The sequence below is a fragment of the Diceros bicornis genome, chromosome 3 (genome assembly GCF_020826845.1).
Source record: "Diceros bicornis minor isolate mBicDic1 chromosome 3, mDicBic1.mat.cur, whole genome shotgun sequence".
Lineage (NCBI taxonomy): Eukaryota > Metazoa > Chordata > Mammalia > Perissodactyla > Rhinocerotidae > Diceros > Diceros bicornis.
The window spans coordinates 95,652,709-95,671,009 of record NC_080742.1 but is presented as its reverse complement, the minus strand read 5'-3'; the positions used below and the strand labels follow the sequence as shown (position 1 = coordinate 95,671,009).

The following is an 18,301-nucleotide window of genomic DNA, read 5'->3' as shown; positions in this document are numbered from 1 at the left end:
CTTTTAGGGGTTACTCTTTAAAATTTTACACACAGAGTCAGTTTAATATAGTATAACATTAATTACTGTATCCACCTTCCTTCCAAAAAAATAGAAGGACTTGAGTGTATTACTTTAATCGCATAATTCCCTTCTGTCTTATGTGAAATTGTTCCTTTTAGTTAAATCTTGTTTTTAAGCACCTCCAACTCATTTTTTCTGTTTTATATAATCTGTGCTGTTTGGATTTACTAACATGCTTACCAGTATCTTTGTTCACCATTTTTCCTCTTGCCTTTCTCCTTTCTCTGGGCTTGGTGTTTTTCTTTCTAAAGTATGACTTTTAAAAATTCTTTAAGCAAGGATATATTAGAAGTAAATGCTTTCAGTTACATTAAAATATCTTATTTTTTCTCTTACTCCTAAATGATAGTTGAGCTGAGTAGAGAATTCCAAGTTAGTTATTGTCTTTCATACTGTTAAGACTTTATTCCATTGTTTTCCAAGCTTCTTTGCTTCTGCTGAGAAGTCTGCCGTCAGTCTAATTATTTTTCCTTTGTAGTGATTTGTCTTTTCTGTCTGGCTGCTTTTAAGATCATCCCTTGTCTATGGTATTATGAAGTTTTGCTGCAATGTGCCTAGGTCTGGACTTATTTTTATTTATCTTCCTTGGAACTCATGATTCCTAAGTCTGAGGTATCATGACTTTGTACAAGTGTAGAAAATTCTTGGCCATTAAATCTTTTAATATTGCCTCTCCTCCATTATATTTTCTCCTTCTGAAATTCATATTTGACACATTTGTTGGAACCCTTTGTTCTGGTCTCCATCTCTCTTAGCCATTCTTTCATATTTTCCATTTTTTTAAAACTTTGTACTTCATGCTTGGTAATTTTTGAAAGATTTATACTCTATTTCACTCCCAAATCTCTCTTCTCTCTCTGTCTGTCTAATATGCTGCTATACTATTATGATTGTATTTTTCATTTTAGATGAATTTGCTTCATCTTTTTAAAAATCACATATTCTCATACATTCAATTCCTTATATCTTTAATAATTTTAACCATACTTACTTTATAATGTCTATCTGATAATTCTGCTATCTGATATTCTTTATTTTTTCTGATGGGTTTTGCTCATGATAGACTGATTCCTCATATATTTTATTGTTTTGAATTGTGAGCCCATCTTAAGCCAGGTTTCATCAGTGGGAATTCTGTGTGGCCTGACTTGCGGGTGTGGCCTTCAGAGTCTGTGTTTGCTTTTTGTGTTCTCCAGAATCACTGTTAGCCTGGGCACTTTTTTTTATGTTAAGTTTCAGCTTAGGGAGTTTCTGAACCATGCTGGTAGTGTAAATTCAAATCCCTAACAAATGTGAGGCTAGCTCTATGGTTCTGAATTCTCAGAGGAGATGCCCCCTCTCTCTCTTTCAAGAAGAGAAGGGCCTCTTGTCTTCTTGTTCTGGTGTTTTGCTAGCCCACCCTTTTACTAATGGTGTGTGACTTTATATGGAGGAAAGGGGATCTCAGGTCTAAGACCTAATCTCCTGGACTCACATGGCTATTGAAATTCAGCACCTAGGTTATCTCACCGCAACCAGGCATTCTTAGGGTCAATTCAAATTGGCCTCTCAGAGCTTTAGTTCATCCCCAACCCCCAACCCCAAGATATTCTTTACTGTCACAAGAGCTCAGCTATACCTGTGAATAGATATTTGTTTGCATTTCTGGGTGTTTTGAGGTAGGAGTTTTAGATGATCTAGTCTAGCATACTTCTGGTAACAGAAATCCTTTTGTTTTAAAATAGCACCCTTCTTTTTTTATCTGTCTGTCCTTATCATTCACTTGACTATTTCTTCATGTGACTGCTTTGCACACCACAGACAGTTTTCTCAGCTCTGTCTTTCCTGTCTGATGTTGACTAGGAATCAAATATGTCTTGAGTAAATGAATGATTCCATGGATGAACAGATGAGTGCCAGCCACTGCTCTGATATCAGTAAGCATTGTGAGAATGAAGTGGGGGTCAAAGAGCCCATGCATGCATCTATAGGGAAGATGGGTTAGGGACAGTGGTGTGCTTGAGCTGGCTTGCACCAGAGAGTCACTTGTTAGCATAGCTTCCCAACTCCATCTTCAGTGATCTTATGTTTGTAGCTTGAAGTTGGCCATAGTGAGAATATTTACACCATGAAGTTGGAAAACACTAAAAATCAACAATGCCCCTCCCCCAAGGGCCAGTTGTTGAATATTTACCAGCACACCACTGATTTGAGGCAATGAAAATATGTAGAAAAAGTGAACTCAAGCCAGCCTATGTAGAACAAGACCTGTGGTAAGTGAAATAAAAAGTCAGAGTTGGAGGAACCTATCACTTTGGGACTGTGGTGCTCAGTGACAGGGTTATAAGCTACCCTGACTTTTTTCCAGATTTGGGAAGGCTCAGTATCCTGAGACTCAGGGTTAGGGAAAGGAACTGAATCTTCAACACCAGCTCTAGTGAGCAAAAGTGGAAGACAGCAGGGGGCACCTGGATTTGAACCAGGGACCTCTTGATCTGCAGTCAAATGCTCTACCCCTGAGCTATACCCCCTGATGTAGGTACAGGCATAAGTAATACCTTTTACCTGTGCAGCCATGCCCGACATCCCTATAAATTTTTGCCTTGGATGTTTATAGAGGCTGGGCCTCCTGGAAGCTGCCAAACCTGCCTCACTACAATTTTATCTCCCTGATGCAAAACAAGCAGCATGTTCCTCACCATGTAGCCACCTCCCTGCCCTTTCTGGAAAAGCACTAACACTGACATTTATGGCTGGAAGGGCCTTCAGAGTCACTCACCTGTGCCCTCCGCAGTGGGCATCTGAAAACAGAGATTCAAGATTACTGGTCTGCCCAAGCACACACAGCTCCTTATTGATAGGATCAGGATCTGAATCTGCTCTTCTTGACTTTGGGTTCTGGACCCTGCTACTAAAGCAGTGACTCTCTTATCTTCCTCTTGTCCCTATCTTCCATCAGTCAAAAAATGTAAAGGCTACATAACTGGAGCCATCTGAATAGATTTATGCAGACCTGAGACCATCAAGGGGCCTAGAATGTGGGCTTAGCAGAACATGAACGTGCACACAGGTCCAGGACCACAGGAAAAGCTAATGGAGGACACCAGGAATTGACCTGGCGTGTGGACTGCACCTCTTGGCCAGTCTTCCGATTTCCTGTACTTTTAGGAATCCTCCTGGGAGCTTGTCAAACATGCAGATATGATCTGGCATTAGAAACAAGCTCCTTATGGAGAGTCGGGAGACCCCACTTTAGAAAGTCTTGCCACAGATCTTGATGGGCTTCCTTTTGCGCCCCCTGCGGGAAAACTCGGGTACTGAAACACCCAAGAAGCGGATGGGTTTGGAATGCTAGGATCTGCCCCAGGATTAGCCAGAACTGGTGGGGAGAACGAGGATTAAAACCAAGGACCGGGGCCGGCCCCGTGGCTTGGTGGTTAAGTGCGCGCGCTCCGATGCTGGTGGCCCGGGTTCGGATCCCGGGCGCGCACCGAGGCACCACTTCTCCGTCCATCCTGAGGCCGAGTCCCACGAACAGCAACTAAAAGGATGTGCAGCTATGACATACAACTATCTACTGGGGCTTTGGGGAGAAAAAAATAAATAAAAAATCTTTAAAAAAAAAAAAACCAAGGACCGGGCCGGCCCCCGTGGCTTAGCCGTTAAGTGCGTGCGCTCCACTGCTGGCGGCCCGGGTTCGGATCCCGGGCGCGCACCGACACACTGCTTCTCTGGCCATGCTGAGGCCGCGTCCCACATACAGTGACTAGAACGCTGTGCAGCTATGACATACAACTATCTACTGGGGCTTTGGGGGGAAAAAATAAATTAATTAAAAATAAAAAAAAAAAAAAAACAAAAAACCAAGGACCGAGGCCAAACTGCTTGTCCTCTGAACTCTGCTCGAGACCAGTGGTTCTTAATTCTAGAGTGCATCAGAATCATCTGGACGGCTTATTAAAAGAAGGATGGCTGGGCCCCACCCTAAAAGTTTCTGATTAAAAAGTCTCAGGTCACGCTCAGGCTGCTGGTCTGGGGCCATACATTGAGACCCCTGTTCTAGATCTCCACACATGTGTGACCGGGCCATTCTCACCTTACAGCCACACCTCAGGCGCCTGTTCGCCAGTGCCTCTTCTGCATGTTCCTCAGGTGCTGGTCTCCCAGCTCCACCAAACAGCAGTGTCCTGGGGTCCCTCTCTCTTTCCTCCCATGCTTGCTTGGGACCACTGGGGTGGTCTTCTTTGTCCTCCGTTAGCCCTCTTTCCATTTTACTATTTAGGAAACTAAAACTCAAGCAGCCTGGCGTGTGGACTGCACCTGTTGGAAGGAAGCCTTCTGCCCCTTCCCTAGTACGGGGAAACGTTATTCAAGTGAGTCAAGGAGGAAATCCACCTCTTCCATCTGGAGCAGCCCAGTAGGAGTTGAAAATCCCAGTTTATCTCAGAAAAATCCAGCTCAAGGGGGTTTGTATTATTATTCCTACATTACAGGTGAGGAAACAGAAGACGAGAGGTTCTTTGGCCGCACAAAGGAGAATATACAGGTTGGAACATGGAAACGTGAAATTTGCCTCCAGAGATGCGTCTGAACATCCTTGTCTTTGGAGAGTTCTTAGAGCCTCTATTTAACTTCCCTTTCTTAAGGTTCTACTGTGTGCTGGGCGCTGTGGAGCACTCAGCAGAAGCTGAGATTTCAGTGCACTTTGAGGAAATTAAGTAGGCACACACTCATCAAACACACGTTTTCGAGCACTTACCACAAGCCAGAAACTGCGCTGGGTCCTGGGATACAGGGGTGAATGATATCAGCTCTGGCAAAAGTGGGCTGTTTCATTCTTACTGATAAAATTCCACCCAACGAAGTTTCTGATAGTCTCTGATACTAGAGAATAAAGTTTCTCTCTCTCTCTCTCTCTAAGAGGATTGCTGTGACATTTTCCAGCTGCAGTGTATCTCTGGGAGAAATATTCTTTCCTGTTAACTTTGCGGCTAGCCTTATTCCCGCTGACTGTTATCTGAGCAGAATTGTACTTTCTCCCTCTGAGCTCATTTTTACTTTCTCAGATACCTTTGTAAAGAACAGTAGAAAGTAAACAGGATGGATGTGAATTTGAACCGGGGACCTCTTGACCTGAGACCTAAAGCTCTGTCCCTGAGCTATAAGCCTTTGCATATGAGTATCCCCTACTGGGCACCTTTCACTCTTGACACCACATCTAAGATTCCAGCAACTCATTGCTGCTCCTGTGTGTCCAAGGAGCAGGCAAGCCTTCTGTGTGGGTTGAACTGTGTCCCCCCAAAAGATATGCTGAAGTCCTATCTCCCAGTACCTGTGAAGGTAGCCTGTTTAGAAATAGGGTCTTTGCAGATGTAATTAGTTATGATGAGGCTATACTGGATTAGGGTGGGCCCTAGTGCAGTGACCAGCGTCCTTCTAAGAAGAGGAGAAGAGACAGACACACATGCAGGGAGAAGGCTATATGATGACAGAGGCAGAGACTGGAATAATGCAGCTACAAGACAAGGAGTGCCAAGGATTGCCAGCCACCACCAGGAGCTAGAGGAGGCAAGGAAGGATTCTTCTTCAGGCCGTTCAGAGGGAGCATGGCCCAGCCAATGCCTTGATTTCAGACTTCTAGCTTCCAGAACTGGGAGAGAATAAATTTCTATTGTTTTAAGCCACCCAGTTTTTGTGGTAATTTGTTACAGCAGTCACAGGAAACTAGTACAGCTTCTGAGTAAGTGGCATGGCCTCTTCCTATGAGGACCTCCTTCCTCTTATCTCAGGTCCCACCCTCCCCACGCTGGTTGAGGGCCCCAGCAGGGAGAGCCACTTACCTTTACAGTTGGTAGAGACTTCAAAAGTCAACTAGGGCCTCTCTCTTACCAAGAGAAATGGAGTGAATCACCCAGAGCCACAGTGCTCTTCAGAACCAAGGCTGGACACCTGAGTCCATATCCTGGACTTGGGTCTGAAATCCTTTTCACTCTTTTTAGGGCAAATGAAACTACAGGAAGTTATCTCCAAGAACTTGAAGAGAAGTTGACGTCCAATGAAGAAAAAGTATAACCCCCTGAGCTAAGAAAAAGCATCTCAAAAGAAAGGACGCACCTGAGAGATGGGTTGAGTTGCTGGCATGGGTTTCAAGAGGGGAGCATGGTGTGGTGAAATGGATGCAGAGTCTGGGATCAGACCTGAGTGAGCGCTGGCACTGGGGCAAGTCACTTAACCTATTTGAACCTCAGTTTGTTTATTTCTAGATGAGGATGCTAACGCCTAAGTCGTTGGCCTCTGGTGGGAATTAAGTGGGAAATGATAGTCAAAGTATCCCATAACATACTTGGCACACAGTTTTGCCTCATAAAAGCTAGCTTTCATCTATTCCTCTTCCATGTTCCTGTAGAAAAGTGAAAGTCATCAGTGTTTCTCTAGAACTTCCCTGGGAAGAGATACTGTATTGAGGCGACCCAGATGTACAGTCAGTGAAGGGAGAAGTTATAGTGGGCAGGGAGAAATCTCCAACTACACTGCTGGGCACTGAACCACCCAGTTCTCGTCACCAGCGTCCAGGATCACCCACGACATTCTTCCTTCCTCCGTTCCTCCCCGTCTCCCTTCATCCCTCACTCTCACACAGAAGTACCTGACTTTGCCCTCTACTTCAAAAAAAACTAGAGTCTATTGACCTTACCTCATTCGTTTGTTTAATTTCAAGTATCTACTATGCACCAGCCTTTGTGCGAGACACTGGGGTAGAACAATGAACAAGATGAACCGTGTCCTTGGCCTTAGCTTCCTCACTGCCCCATGTTCCTCCAAGTTTAGGATGAGTCTTTACCCATTCACACTCCATATTCCCTCCCTTCCATGGTCCTTTCTTTCTCAAAGATGACCCCTTCTGCTCATGCTCCCTCACCCTTCAGGACCTGGTCGTCAGACCTCCTCCCAGCTCTCTCTCCTCTATCTTCAGTCTCTCCCTCTCCATAGAAACCTGCTAAGGCAGATCCATCTCACTCAAGTGATGAACCCTGTTGCAAGTAACAGAAACAACCTGGGCATGGCTGAAGCAAAGAAAGGAGAATTCTTTATCAGAACCAGCTACGTCTCCTGGAACACAGGGGCAGAAATGCAGCCCCGGATTTCTCTGACTACAGTGCAGAGAATGGACTGGAAGGGGCCAAGAGTGGGTGTCTGTATTCCAGGGATAGCAAAACTCATAAATCACATGTTTGCCAAGACAATGGTAAACCAGGTGTGAAGTTAATGATAGATATTAAGCTGAGAGAGAAAAACAGAGCAAGTTGGTTGCATTTCAGATGTACACTGTGGCAAAGAAGTTACTATTGTATGTGTGGGTTAACAAATACTTTGCTTAATTCTGGGTGAAATTATTGATGAGCAGAGTCTGAATCAGCCGTTGGCATATGTGTGTACAGGTGGGGAAAGTGCCTCTCAGCTCTTTGTTCTGTTTATCCCTGACAAGCTCTGCTACCGGAGAAGATGCTTTCCATTTGATTAATGCTTATTTGATGAGCCATATAGGCGTTAGGACGGGAACGTTGGGTCAGCTCTGCCTCGCCCAGCTGTGTGCAGCAAAGACGGGCAATGCCACACAGAAGAGCTTGCACCTGAATGCTAAACCACACACTGCTTCATCCGGAGAAAAAATATGGTAGTTGATCACTGTGGAAGGAAATAGTGAAAACTGTAACTGATAAAATGGCAGCCACTAAATATATATATATTTTTTTTTTGAGGAAGATTGGCCCTGAGCTAATGTCTGTTGCCAATCTTTCTCCTTTTTTCCTTTTTTCACCCCAAAGCCGCAGTAGATAGTTGTATGTCATAGTTGTACATCCTTCTAGTTGCTCTATGTGGGACACTGCCTCAGCATGGCTTGATGAGGAGTGCTAGGTCTGCGCCCAGGATCTGAACCGTGGACTCCGGGCCACCGAAGTGGAGCACGCAAACTCATCCGCTAGGCCACAGGGCCAGCCCCCATTAAATATATATTATTTTAGCATCCTGGCCAAGAAATGGGGAGTGAATACACGATACTGCATTTCCACACTGACATATATTGGCTATTTAGAGTGCTTCTGTGTGTTTTTGAAATGAGAGATAAGATAAAAGCATATCTTCAAAATGCTGATAAGGACCATTTCTATGACATTGAGAGGCACAGCTCAAGCGGAATATCTCAGGTGTACACATATTTTGAATACCCGGAATCTATCACTTCAGGGCTTTAATATGATGCTTTTCTGTTGTTTGGTTAAGAAAACCTGTCTGTGGCACACATAATTCAATAGTTGTGTTTAGTTTATTCCCCATGTATGATGATTTTCTTCATTCATGGTAGAGAAAGGAATTAAGGGTGGGTTACTAGGCATATTTAAAAACCTCATCCAAATGTAACAAAAGAATCTAAAGAAATACCTCCCAAAGCCAAAGTGGACTAGGATCCACTCGCCGCTGTCTCCCACGTGGGCGCACTCAACCTCCAGCTTCAAGGGCAATGCACTTGTCAACTTAGTATCTGAGTGAGTCTGAAAGCTGTATTTAGTGAGAAATTCAAACACCCATAACTATCTGCCAAGATCACCAAACACTCGCTAACATCCCTTATGACCTTGAAGTTGTCACAGCTCAGCAGACATAAGGAATATGAAATGCAGTCACCAGATTTGGAAATATGACCTATGGGTCAAACTAGATGTCATTAGCCAGATAAAGATAATTTAGTGAAAGACTACAAAGGAGATCGTGCCTCTCACCCCTGTTACTCATCTTAAAACATTATATTCTACTTTTTATTCTGAGGAAGACAAACTGATCTATCTTTTTAAAAGTAATTCGTGCCTTTTGTGCTGTGTAAGAAATCCTTACCTGGGGCTGGCCCAGTGGTGCAGCAGTTAAGTGCTCGCGCTCCGTTTCGGCGACCCAGGGTTCGCAGGTTCGGATCCCGGCCGCGTACCAACGTACCACTTGGCAAGCCATGCTGTGGCAGCGTCCCATATAAAGTAGAGGAAGATGGGTACGGATGTTAGCCCAGGGCCAATCTTCCTCAGCAAAAAGAGGAGGATCAGCATTGGATGTTAGCACAGGGCTGATCTTCCTCACAGAAAAAAAAAAAAAAAGAAATCCTTCCCTTCTCTGAGAGTATAAAGATAGTCTCCTGTTTATAATTCAAATAATTTTAAAGATTTGTTTTTCACATTTAGGTCTTTAATTCATCTGGAACCTACCTTTCTGTATGGTGAAGGCTTTACGTTGTTTTTTTTTTAGTATGGAAAACCAGTTAAAATAGTAACATTTGTTGAACAATTTGGTACTTTCCCCACTAGTTTGTAATTCCACTTTCATCATGTACAGGAGGACCAAATATTTATCATCCAACCAGGAAACTTTTGAGAGCGGAGGGGGATGCTATTCATGTTTATGCTGGAACCACAAGCATAAACTGGGACTGTCCCAAGCAAATTAGGACATATAGTCACTGTATTAGTCAGGGCTCTCCAGAGAAACAGAGACCATAGAATATATAGAGAGAGATATATGTAGATATACAGTATAGAAAGAGGTTTATCATGAGGAATTGGCTCATTGACCACGGAGGACGAGAAATCCCATGATCTGCCCTCTGTAAGTTGGAGGCCCAGGAAAGCAGGTGATGTGATGCCAGTCCAAACCCTGAGGCCTGAGAGCCAGGGTAGCCAGTAGTCTAAGTCCTGGCCCAAGTCCAGAGGCCTGAGAATCAGGAGCGCTGATGTCTGAAGACAGGAGAAATGGATGTCCCAGCTCAGCAGAGAGCAGATTCCCCCTTCCTCCGCCTTTTTGTTCTGTTTGGCCCCTCAGTGGATTTATGATGCCCACCCACATTGGTGAGGGCTATCTTCTTTACTCAATCTGTTGATTCAAATGCTAATATCTTCTGGAAACACCTTCACATACGCACCCAGAAATAGTGTTTTACCAGCTATCTGGGCATCCCTTCACCCACTCAAATTGACACATAAAAATAACCATCACAGTCACCCTTTTCATATACCAAGTTCCCGCATATGCATGGGTCACACTTCCTGTTACATTTATTTGTCTCGCTATTCCTATGCTCACTAGTTTAATCATCTTCACTTTATAAGTCTTGTCATTTGGCAGAACATGTCCTACTGTCTTGCTTTCTTTTCTTCAATTATCACGACTAGTCTTAAACTTCTGCTGTTTTTTCAAGTTCTACTAAAATCCTTTTCACCCTTTGCTGAAATTACATTGAACCAAGTGATTGAATTGGAGAGGATTGACATCCTTATAATATTGAATTCCCCATCCACGAATATGGTATCATCTCCATTAATTCAGATCTCTTTTATATCCTTCACTAATATTTTATAGTTTTGTCCATAAAGAACTTGCCATGTATTACTTTATTCTAGTTACCTTATGATTTTTGTTTTTGTTATTAATAGAATTTTTACTCTAATTCATAATCTAGCTGGTTACTGCTGGTGTAGGAGGAATGACATTCATTTTTGTATGTTGATTTTGCATTGAGCAATCTAGCTGCACTATCTTGTTGGTTCTAATAATTTTTCTCTACTTTGAGTGTTGGCAATCATAATACCTGCAAATAAGGACAGTTGGTCTCTTTTCAATACATTCTCTCCCTTCCTGCCTGCCTGACTTCCTCTCTCTCTCTCTCTCTCTTTTTCATTTTCTGGTAGAGGTTAGGATCCTCAGTACAATGTTGAATAGTAAGAGTGATAATGGACATCCTTGTTCTGCATTTAACAGGAGTGCTTGTCATGTATTATATCTGCTGGAGGTTTATGGTGGGTTCTGTTTATCAGGTTAACGAAATTTATTTCTATTCTTAATTTGCTATGTTTTTAAAAAATCATGATTAGATATTGAATTTTATCGACTTTATCCTCATCTATTGAGATGATATGATTATTCTTCTGTAATGTGTTAATGTGGTGGATTACATTAATTTCCTAATGTAGAACCATCCTTACATTCCTAGAATAAACCCTCCTTGATAATAAGTTATTTTTTTAAAACATTGTTAGATTCAATTTGCTAAATTTAATTTAAGATTTTTGCATTTATTTTTGTAAGTGGAATTCATCTGTATTTTCTTTTCATGTATTGTCCTTGTCTAACTTTGGAGATGATGTCATACTATCCTTATGAAAGGAAATGAATTCCAGAAAATTCCTATTTTCTAGAAGAGACAGGAATGATCTGTTTCTTGAAAACTGTGTAGAAATCATCTCTAAAGTCATCTTAGTTTTATCCATTTTTTGAATGGAAATTTTGGATCATTTATTCACTTTCTTTAAAAGAAGTGCATTTCACCTAAGTTTTCACAGTTATTGTTAGAGACTTTTTTATGGTATCTCATGATTTTAAAAATCTCTACAATATCTCTATTTATATCATCTTTCCCTTCTTTTTCTTGTTTATTTGTGTGTTCTCTCTTTTTCTTAATTGACTTTGCCAGAGCTTTGTCTAATTTATGAGTTGTTTCAAGGAACTAACTTGTATTTCCTCTTCTTTGTTGTTTTCTTGATATCTATTTATTAATTGTTCTTCTTATCTTTTTTATTTCCTTCTTAGTATGTTTAGGCTTTATTCTGTTGGTTTTTTTCTGTAATTTTAAATTGAATGGTCAGCTCATTCGTTTTCTCTTTTGTTCAAACTTATCGTTGTGAATACTGCGTTAGAGAAGCCTTTCATATTCACTGCTTTTGTTGTATTTACTTCTAATTGTATTGTAATTTTGAATATGATTTTTTCTTTTAACCTATGCATTATTTGGTAGTGTGTTCTCTGTTTCTAAACATATGCGGAGTTTTTATATTATTTTATTAGAATTTCCTAATGTTATTGTGATGGTGATTCCTTGGAGTTTTTCCCAACTTCTCTTCTGTCTTGGTACTTGATCAGTTACTGTAAGTATTCCGTGAGTGCTTTAAAGGAACGATTGCTGTATTTGAGAGTTGTAGTTCTTGCTTTCTTGCTTGCTCTCTCTAGAGATGCTCTCTCTCTAGCATGCGGGAGAGAGATTTTTACATATTTACACATATATAATGTCTATCTTTATTAATTTTATTATTTACTTCTTTAAGCCTCCTTTAGCCTTACTGATCTTTTCACCTATTTGATCTGTTGGTTTCAGAGGTACGTAAAAAAGATGAATGATTATGGATTTACCATTTCTGCGTAATTTTGTCAATTTTTCTTCCGATATTTCAAAGCTTAGTATGATTGCTACACCTTGAAGACTTATTCCTTTTATTATAATGTAAAATCCCTCTATTCCTATTAATGATTTTTTGCTTTGAGTGAATTTTTTCCTATGTAAATATTTCTTTGGTTGATATTTTCTTGGTATTCATTTTCATTCACTTTATCTTAAAACTTTTTTTTATGTTTTGAGAATCTCTCTTATGAACAGCTAGCTGTGGATATATTTGAGTTTAATTTATTAACATGTATTGTGATTACTGACAGATTTGAACTTATTCCTATCACTTTACTTTTCCATTTCCTTTTTTTCTTTTCTTTTTTGCTCCTCCTACACTTCCTCCTTTGGTCTTTTTACTATTTTATTTTGATTAATTTTATTAATTTCCTTTATCCACTCCCACCCTTACTTTCCCCCCACTGGTTTGAAATTTATATATTATTTTTTAGTGGTTACTCAATATTTTTTAACAGGTATGCTTAATTTTTCTAATAATATATTTTTTTCTCTTCTGAATAAGAGAGAATGTGGAGTATTTTAACTTCTCTCAAAACTCACCTTTTCAGAGAGTATTTTGAGAGTACTTGCATTCATATTTCTTGTTTTATTGCCTAATATTTTAGGCCCTTTCACCACTACATATTTTTAAACCCAAAGAAATTAGTAATTATTATTATTTTTTATCATCTGTATTTAAATTTATTTGTCTACATGTTCATCTGTTTCATTGTTTAACGTTTATTTATCCATTTATTCACCAAAATTTTTGAGAGCTCGCTGAGCGCGGGGCACACAAAACGAAACCGACGAAGTGTCTGCCTTTATGGGGCTCCCGTTGCAGTGAGGGGGGCAGACAATTAACAAAAATCTAAATTATATAATTCAGGTCGTAATAGGGACTGTGAGGAAAATGAGACAGAGCAAGGGGATGAGAAGCGATGGGGCGGTTTAGACGAAGCGGCCGGAGGAGGCCTTGCGGATGAGCGGCGGTGGGCAGAGCCCGAGCGAGGGGCAGGCGCGCTGTCCGGCCTGCGTCCGGCGGAAGGTGGCGGCGCCGCGGCGCGTGCTGGACGCGGTGGAGGAACAGCAGACTGGCGCGGCTGGCGGCCAGGGGCCGGCAGGAAGGAAGCGGGTAGGAGAAGCAGCCAGGGCCCAGCTCCTGGGGGTTCCCACAGGCCGGAAGTGTGGACCGGGATTTCGTTGTAAGCGGAGCGGGGAGCTACTGAACCGAGCGGGAAACGTGATCCGACTCCTGTTCGCAAAGATCATTCTGGTGGCGGGGGACGAGACGTGCGGGAAGAATGGACGCTGGAGAGCTGTCAGCAGAGCGTGCGAGCGGGTCCGGTGGGAGCCGGACAGTGCGCCTGACCGCAGGTCTGGTGGTGGGCGGCCGGAAGTGCTCGGACGCCGGTGCATCTTCCAGTGGGGCCCGCAGGACTGGCTGTGGCTTTGGATGCAAAAGAAAGGGACGGATCGACGATGGCTGCCGGGTGTTGGGTCCGTGTTGCTGGGAGAATCGCGCCTTTTATTTAGGTGGGCAGCGCGGAGGGAGCAGGTTAGGGGTGAGAACTAATGATTCTCGTCCGGGTGTGGTTGGAGAGCCCGTTAGGTCTCTGAAGGAAGACATCATAGATGAGGCCCTAGCCCAGGGGCGAAGGAGGCCGCAGGGACGACTGGGGAGTCCTCCGTCAACTCTTCATTTCCCTGTCCCTGCCCAGGGTTCGTCTCCCTGCTTTCTCCTTCAGTTGCTAACTTTGTGAGGTTCTGCTCTAATAAATGCTCTTAGATTTTGTACATCTGAAAATGTCTTTATTGTGCCCTCATGCGTGAAACTAAATGCCTTTAGTTTGCCTGGGTTAAGTATTCTAGATTGGAAGTTAGTTTTCTTCAGCATCTAAAAAATATCTATTTTATAATGGTATCAAATGTCAGTAAAGACAACTTGATTATTCAATTGCTCATCTCATCAAAGCATCAAAACTTTTTTAGAATTTTGAAATGCCACAGTTCAAGGGTCTACACGCTAAAAAGATGTGTTTATCAGTGCTTCATACTTTGGGTTATACTTCTTGGCTACAATTTTTTTTTTTAATACACAAATAGTAAAAGAAGGAATTATATAATTTGGAAACAATGAGAAAATATACATTTTGAACAATACTTAGTAATTTTGACCATCCTGGGTTTAATCTGACAATATTTATTTTTTTAAAAACCCTATGCGTTTAACTGTGCAAACAATACATTTGAGGCTGTGGCATTTGAGATATGGTTTGAATTTTTTACTTCCAAGGGGAAAAATGTGCTTTTTTTCCTACTAAATTACAGATCTGTCAGATCTATTTAACTTTACTTTATTTTATTTTATTTATGTATATATTTTCACTGAAATATACAACTTTTAAAAATAAGATGGTTTTCCTGATTATAATAAAGCAATAAAAAAGGTATAAACCCACAACACAAAAAGCAGATGGATGTGTGATAACTAGTTTCACAGAGAAGAAAAAAAAAAAAACCAGGCCAGCTGAAATACAGTCTGTAGAGGAATCACCCAACAAGAAGGGACCAATTCTGTGGGAAATGAAGGGAGGTTGGTGGCCAGAGGGGTCACTGAGGGATGCGGTTCTGCAGGTGCTCCCTGGTGCAGACAATGAATGGCAATTACAATGTACTGGAGGATACCTGGGGTTTGCAACACAGTGAAATGACGCTCATTAGAAGCACGATGCGGGTGTAGGGCTATAGCTCAGGGGTAGAGCATTTGACTGCAGATCAAGAGGTCACTAGTTCAAATCGGGGTGCCCCCTGCTGGTTTTTCTTCCATCTTGATCAGCAGACAGAAAGTGGAGAGGGGAGAGAAAAGAGGAAACGTGAATCTTCTGACTGAGGAAGTGGTTTGTCGGAGAAGTTCCTCCTGATGCAGAATTGGAGGTCTGGTCTATGACCCCAGGAATGTACGTGTGGTCAGCTCTCACCCGTTTACTGGTTCTCACTTCAACGGAGGCAGGAGGCCTGGGGAGAAAACTGAGTAGCAGCTGGGAAACTTCTGGGGCATCAGAGCCACTGTGGTGTTGCTCATGTGCCCGTTTCCTGGAACTCAGCCCCAAGGCTCTGAGGAGCCCGCTGTATACTATACATTAATTTGAAAAACAACACATACTGTCACCGACTAATTGCCCCAAGGAACTCAGGGGTGGGTTGGGAAGCATCTAATTGCCTACGAGATGCAATCACCAACTGCCCTGAACCAGACCAAGCCTCACCACAAGAGCCAGGCCTATGACTCTTTTCCTCGTTATTAACGCTAAGATCTCCTCTCCAGGAGGAGCTGAGGCCTTATCACCATAACCTGCAGTGTCTGTGGAAGCATGTTTTCCAACGGGGCCTGTGCTAGCGAGTGCCCACCTCTCCCTTTTGAATATTCATTCCCCATCCAAAATAAAAGGCCCCTGCTTCCCTTCGTTCAGGGACAGCCACGACTTTGGAAATGCTTCCTCAAGGCCTCCTGCTTGCTGCAAATAGGTTCTACTTTGTGTGACACCTACTTCTGGCGGAGAGTCTGATTTTAACGCGGCCAGGAGGCGAACCCACCTCTAGATCGGTAACAACATCTCTACTCTTCTTCCTACCTTCTCCACCCCAATAAACACTAGAGGATCTGACAGAAACATTTTGGGGAAGACTATCCTGGATGATTCTAAAGGGCGTTTCAACTAAACACGTATGACTCTCAAGCTGGTGCCCTCTGCATGGGGCTGAGAAGCCGCCAGGTGGGCAAGGAGGGAGAGGGCGGGAAGGAGACCTGATGGGAAAGGTCTCTAGGGCCTGGTGCCATTTAGGAAGGACTGGTGTGTGTCCTCACTATGGGAATGAAGGTCTGCCAGGGAAGTGGGACATGCAGGGCCTGGGCACTCCCGCTGTGGGGCGGAGGGAAAGAGAGACCTCTGAGCACACACCAGGGCCCCTTGGTCCCAGGCTGTGGGCCCCCAAAGCAGCCTTGATGCCTCATCCTGGCTCCCTCGGTGGTGCTGTCCCGAGGATTCAGGGGCGGCTGCCTCTCTGGCGCTGTCTCCCCTGGGTTCAGCCAAGCCCCTAGGAGACTGCCTCAGGCAGGGACTCAGCCAGGGAGAGAGGCAAGAGAGAGTGTGAGATGTGAAGCCAGGCGGCAGAGTGAGGAGGGGGGAGACTGGGGAGGAGGAGGCCGAGTAGCTAGAGCTGGGCAAGGAGGGAAGGAAGGAGGGATGGTGTCGCCAGGGTGCGCACTGTAACAGTCCTTGTTCTCAAACCTGGGGCCTCCCAACCCGGAGCTGCAGTTGAGGTTGTGGCTAGAGAGGAAAAGTGCCTGTTGGACAAGGAAGAGGCCTCTGGGGATGGAAAGGCCAAGTGCCGGCCAGCGAGTGGTCTCCAGTCAGCTGGTGGCGGGTCTGCCGGTTCCAGAGGTGGACCGAGAATGAATAGAACTTCCAGGACACTCTGGAATCCTTGGGCGTGGCACCACAGGTGAAATAATGTCAGGAGGGGCCCCCAGCAGGCCAGGGGGCGTAGCTCAGGGCTAGAGCGTTTGGCTGCAGAGCAAGAGGTCCCCGGTTCAACTCCGGGCGCCCCCTGGCGGTGTTTTGCGGTATTGCCAAGTACAGATCAAGGGCTTCCCTGATCTCACCTTCTGTTGAGCTGCAGTGTCTGCAGTCTTCCTTCACCACTCTTCGCCGACCGTGTTGTTTTCCCGGGTGTCTTCTCTCCCCTGCCATAGGAAAGTGTCGGGGTCAAAGATTGACCCCCTGGCCGCAGTTCTTCACCTCTCCCCGTTTCCATGCCTTTCGCTTTAGGACTCTTCGTGTCTGCCCCAGAGGCGAGTGTGCTCTGCACCCCTCTGCTCTGGGCCTGACCGTATACATCAGTCTGGGCCAACCAGGAGACAGAAGCCACACAGGAATTGACCAGGGGACGTTTCCGGTACAGAACTCTTGTGCTGTGAAAGGAGAGTAACTATAAAGGTGCAAAGAAAACTCTAAAGGTTCCCCTGAGGTGAGGGACCCAAGCAAGGACCCATCTGGAAGGGGGACCACCCCCAGAGCTGGGATCCAGACTGCATCCGGGAAGGTGTGGTTGCAGCCCGCTCACCCTGTTGCCCCAACCAGACCTGTTCAGAGTGGCCAGGCAGGCAGGAAGCGACCTTCGGGGGCACAGGTGAGCCACTGGGAAGTGTGAGGCCTGGAGCGTGCAGTGTCCGCACCTGGAGGGCGCGGGAACAGGCCGCTGCGCAGGGGCGAGCCGAGGCTGGCAGGCGGGTGCACAGAGGGAGTTGTGGCGGCGGGGGCACGGGGGTGCTCAGCGGTCCAGCTGGGGCTGCGAGCTCGCCGAGGGGCTTCTCTGGTGTGTGTGGCTGGCGCGGAGCACCACCAGGTGTCCTGACACACCTGCACCGCTGACCTACCGTGCAGCAGGAGCCGGGGGACAAAAAGCAAGACCTGCAGCAGGAACCGGGGACAGGAGCCCCCTTCCTCCTGCAGCATCCCTCCAGCGCCCTCTGCTGACAGCTGTGAGCACTGTGCTCACTTCGGGAGAAAGGCCTCTAGAATCCAGCCCATTTGCCCAGAGCAGGGATGCAAGGGGGGGATTTGGAGCCGAGGGTCAATACATTGATCCCTGGGACACCGCGTCCCTGGCTCTGGACAACAGGAATTGAGCAGATGCGATGCAAGCAGGGGCTTGAGATCCGCTTGCAAGGCTGAGTTTGCCCTCTGGCTCTTCTCCCAGTACCAGGAGGCGTGCTTCCCCTGTCAGCCGCCCCCTTCCGCCTGGGCCCCGGAGTGAACATGCATGCCCAACGCTGAGCTCGACTCGCGGAGAGGAGCCAAGGCCAGCTCCACCCGCGGCTCGAGGCCGAGCCCGCCAGCCAGGCCCAGCCTGGATCAGCCGATTCACATCCAGGCTGCCAACCCAGGGCCACGCAAATCACTGCCGATTATTGTGTGTCGTAGGGTTTGGGGGTGACTTGTT

At 44.8% G+C, this 18,301-nt stretch overlaps 2 non-coding genes across 2 annotated transcripts; one reads left to right on the top strand and one right to left on the bottom strand.

The window, feature by feature from the left end:
- Window positions 1–2,501: 2,501 nt before the first annotated feature.
- TRNAC-GCA (transfer RNA cysteine (anticodon GCA)) lies at window positions 2,502–2,573 on the bottom strand. Its single transcript has one exon. It is a non-coding gene; the product is annotated as a tRNA-Cys (tRNA).
- A 14,263-nt stretch (window positions 2,574–16,836) lies between these two features.
- On the top strand, window positions 16,837–16,908 carry TRNAC-GCA (transfer RNA cysteine (anticodon GCA)). The gene has a single exon. It is a non-coding gene; the product is annotated as a tRNA-Cys (tRNA).
- The last annotated feature ends 1,393 nt before the right edge of the window (window positions 16,909–18,301 follow it).